We start from the raw sequence: 4946 nt of genomic DNA on the forward strand, positions 1-4946 counted from the left end.
CCCCTATTTTTTCTTTTTACTAATTTGTATAGTCGGCTTGAAAAGAATCCGAGAGAGTGGTAAAGTAGCTCTCGAGTCAATCCCTGCCTTAAGAGCTCGTGCTTCACTTCCCAGAGTTCACAAAACAAATCATCTGGAACAAATGTGTGGTCATGTGGGGGGAGTTTCCCCACAAGTTGACTCCTTTTCTCTCTTTCTTTTTTTATGCTCTGCCATATTAAACACACGTCTCTTTTCTTTTTCTTAAAACTCGCATTTATCTTTTGTTGCTGTTTTTCCCCAATTGTTTTATTGGTACATAATTTATATATCATATAATTGAATAGTTAGATTGCTCAATCATATCAAGGGGAATTGTACAATCACCACCATATCTATCTTAGAGCCCCCCTTCCTCCTGGTTGAACCACCTTTACGTGAGTTGTGCAGTCATGATCAGTTCTAGTGATTCCCCACCCCCACCCCCGGCCCCCCTTCATGATTTACTCCCACATTCCCCTTTCCCTCCCTATCACCCATCCCTCACCCCTACATTCTCTATGAAATGCTTTCTTTTTCCGGTTAGTGTTCACTAATTTAAATGGCTCGTTAAGGTCTCATTTGCTTTCATTGATAGGATAAGATGTAAAGAAAACCTAAACCCAGCAAATAAAAATGATGCAGGTCCCCAAGTCAAAAGCAATACAGTAGGTCACCAAATGAATTGTGTAATGTCGAAACCATTATTTGCATATCAGAATGACACATGTCAAAAGTTTTCTGAGTAACTCACAAAAAGACAGATACAACATGCATCCCCTGAGTTAAGTATCAAAAACACAGTAGGTATAGAAGAGAAGCCACTTATCTCACAATATATAGGTTGAGGCACAGATAGTCGGGCGGAGGTCAGACCAAACCCAAGGAGGTACATGTTAATCCAACACAAAGAAGGGGAAAAGGGGTAATGGGGAGGCAGAAAGGGGGAGGGGGAGGGAGATGATGGCATGGGGGGAGCATGACATAACCCACCCGGGGGTAGAGTACTGGTTATGTCTCCACAGGATTGGGAGTGTGCATACAGACCCCACCGTGGCATACCAAACTTTGAGGGCAACGAAACCACATGCAAAAGCCCCAATCAGAGCCAAACTGACGCCTTCCCCAGAAGTATGTGTGACAGAGAACAACACTAAACCTACAGGTTGGGGAGAGGGGCTGGCGTACACACCTACATGGGAGCAAAATAAGAAGGGAAGAGAGAAAGGGACAGTCGGTCTAGACCCCATATGGGCACACCAACCCTGGAGGACGATGTCCCTGCACAGAGCTGCTATGGCACAGAGAGGACTGTAGGGCTGACAACAGCTCAAGACATGTTGTCCCCTCCCTGGAGCACACTGCGACAAAGGACGATGCTGGGGACACATGGTGGGGAGTTAGTCTAGTCTGAACCCCTGCAGTGGGGGGAACCAAGAAGGGAACATAACATCAGCAACAGAAGCAAAACAAAGTCACAAAGCCCCTACAGAGCCCCCCAAATAGACTTCAGGGTAAGAGGGGCAGCTCCCAGAATTCCCCCAGGACCAGTGGGGAGACAGTCATAAAGGTCAGTAGACAGACCTGGAATTATGTATGTTTTTCTCCTTTTCTTACTTTTTTTTCCCCTCGATCTTTTGCTTTCTTTTTGTTTGATCTATGTTATTGTTGGTTTGCCTACTTATGTAAGATAGGAAGGGGAAGCAAGCTCAAGGAGAAAGCAACAGGACCAACTGTTCCAGAAGGACTTGGAGGAGAAGGTGGCTGGGGGGAGAATGCAGTGAGCAAATAACGCCATAGACAGGGGAACAACTAGGGAATTAAAATCAACAACAAGGAGGAGGTAGAGATCCTGGGGGGTGGGGGGGGGAGCAATAGAAATCTACCTGAGAGGAAGTACCATGAGGTGGAAGTAGGGTGAGTATGATGGTGGGGTAGGAGGAAGATCAAAGAAAACAGAGGAACGATCTAGGAAGCAAAGCTATGGATAGAGGTATTAAGCATAGGTGTGTGCATATGCAAATTAATGTACATATGTACATTAATTCATAAAAATAAAGGTATTGGCCTTTGTATATATATTTATATGGCAATACACAGAGCTAGACAGACTTCAGGCCTCTGCTTATACCCTCCCTCAATACAAGAACACTTGGTTCTAGCAACTGACATAGATGCTCACCCTCCCCACACAATCAACAAAGACAAAATGGGTGCATAAACAAATGTGGTGAAGAAGCAGATGGTGCCCAGCTATTAAAAGATATAGCATCTGGGGTCTTAAAGGATCAAAGTTAAACAAGTGGCCAACTAGCAGAGAAGCAACAAGCCCACATGGAAGAAGCACACCAGCCAGTACGATCATGAGGTGTCATTGGGACCGGGTAACAGCCATCAGAAGACCCATAACAAACAAACAAAAACATATTGTTGAGAATGAGGGGGATTGGAGCAGAGACGTAAAGCCAATGTGGACAATGGGACATCCCCCCACAAAGGGGTCACAGGGAAGATATGAGTCAACCAGGGCACAGTAAAGCACTGATGAAACACACAATATTCCTTTGGTTCCTTGAGGCTTCTTCACCCCTCATATCATGACCCCAGTGCTGCCTCTCACTTCGGACTAGACTGGAGCATGTACACAGGTACAGGTAAGAGATAAGAGCTCTCAACTCATGGAATCCAGGGACAGGAATGGGAATAGCAATACCAGAAGGGTTAGGGGAAGGTGAGGAGAGCAGGGGAAGAAGAGGGAACCAATCTCAATGATCAACACATAAATGAACACACACACACACACACACACACACACACACACACACACCCTCCCGGGGGATGAACAACAGAAATCAGGGGAGAAGGGAGACGGTGGCTGGTGTAAGGTATATAATAATAGTAATTTAACATTTACCAAGGAGTCATGGGGTGGGGGAGGGGAGAGGGAAAAAGAGCTGATACCAAGGGCTCAATAGAAAGTAAATGTCTGCAAAAGAAGGATGGCATGGTGAAATAGATCTATGTGCATACATTTATAGGTTTAGTATTAAAGTAGCAGAAGGACATTGGGCCTCCACTCAAGTACTCCCTCAACGCAAGAATACTTTCTTCTATTAAATTAGCATCCTATGATGCTCACCTTCCTGACACAACTGCTGAAGACAAAGCAGGTGCATAAGCAAATATGGTGAAGAAAGCTGATGGTGCCTGGCTATCAAAAGATATAGCATCTGGGGTCTTAAAGGCTTGAAAGTAAACAAGTGGCCATCTAGTTGAGAAGCAGTTAAGCCCACATGGAAGAAGCACACCAGCCTGTGTGACCACAAGGTGTTGAAGGGATCAGGTATCAGGCATCATCAGAACAAAAAAAATTATCATAGTGAATGAGTGGGCAGTGCGGAGTGGAGACCCAAAGCCCATTTGCAGGCCATTGGACATCCCCTTACAGCAGGGTCTCAGGGAGGAGACAAGCCAGTCAGGGTGCGATGTAGCAACGATGAAACATACAACTTTCCTCTAGTTCCTAAATGCTTCCTCCTCCCCCACTATCATGATCCCAATTCTCACTTACAAATCTGGCTAGACCAGAGGATGTACACTGGTACAGATAGGAACTGGAAACACAGGGAATCAGGGCAGATGATCCCTTCAGGACCAGTGGTGTGAGTGGCAATACTGAGAGGGTAGAGGGAGGGTGGGTTGGAAAGGGGAAACCGATTACAAGGATCCACATGTGACCTCCTCCCTGGGAGATGGAAAACAGAAAAGTGGGTGAAGGGAAACATCGGACAGGGCATGATATGACAAAATAATAATTTATAAATTATCAAGGGTTCATGAGGAAGGGGGGTGCAGGAAGGGAGGGGAGAAAATGAGGAGCTGATGCCAAGGGCTTAGATGGAGAGCAAATGCTTTGAGAATGATGAGGGCAATGAATGTACAAATGTGCTTTACATAATTGATGTACGTATGGTTTGCGATAAGAGTTATATGAGCCCCTAATAAAATGATTTTTTAAAATTTTTTAAAGAAAAGAATGATGGCAACATATGTACAAATATGCTTGATACAATTGATGTATGGATTGCTATAAGAGTTGTAAGAGCCCCCAATAAAATTATCTTTAAATAAAAATAAATAAAAATTTTAAATGTTCTATGGTTAGTACAGGAGAACTCAAAGGCTGAGTCAGAACATATGAGGCCACAAAAAATATTAATCCAAGGAAGAGATTCCAGCAATACAAAATTTTCAGCATACAAAGTTTAATTAATAATAATAATAACAGTTTTATAATTATAACACATACCATATAACAATAATATAATAACAATAATAACACATACCAATCCTTAAGTGCCTATTAGATGCCAGGTACTGTAAACTCATTCATATTGTGTGGCTCAATTCATTCATTAGCACTAGGAGTAAGGGATGATTATACTAATTTTACAAATGAGGAAACTGAAACTCAGAGAAACGAGGAAACTTCTCCAAAGTCATACAGCTATTAAATGAGAATGGCAGAAATGAAAGCCAGTTCTCTCAGACTCTAAAGCCCAGCTGTGACCCTCAGGACATGCAGGAGAGTAAACCACCCTGGGGAAAGAGTCAGAGGGGTAACAATAAAATGACTGTTGATACTCTGGGGCCAGAGCATGGTACCCCATCAGACCTGACTGAAGGACATGCCTAGAGATCAAAAATGAGACCTTGATCTATTTACAGGTTTTTCTTTCTTTTTAAAAATTGGACGGCACTGAATCTGCAGCTCCGGGAGAGGGATATCTGATCAGAGCACACAGGAGCAGATGACAGGGGAGGAGGAGAGATTGGAGCACATCCTGGCCCACCAGGCCTTGAGGAAGATGACCCCAATTAGAGCAGCCAGTCCACAGAGAGGACCACATGGCCAGCCCCACTATGAG

The sequence above is a fragment of the Echinops telfairi genome, unplaced genomic scaffold (assembly GCF_000313985.2).
Source record: "Echinops telfairi isolate 266 unplaced genomic scaffold, ASM31398v2 ScPeMD7_60;HRSCAF=208, whole genome shotgun sequence".
NCBI lineage: Eukaryota > Metazoa > Chordata > Mammalia > Afrosoricida > Tenrecidae > Echinops > Echinops telfairi.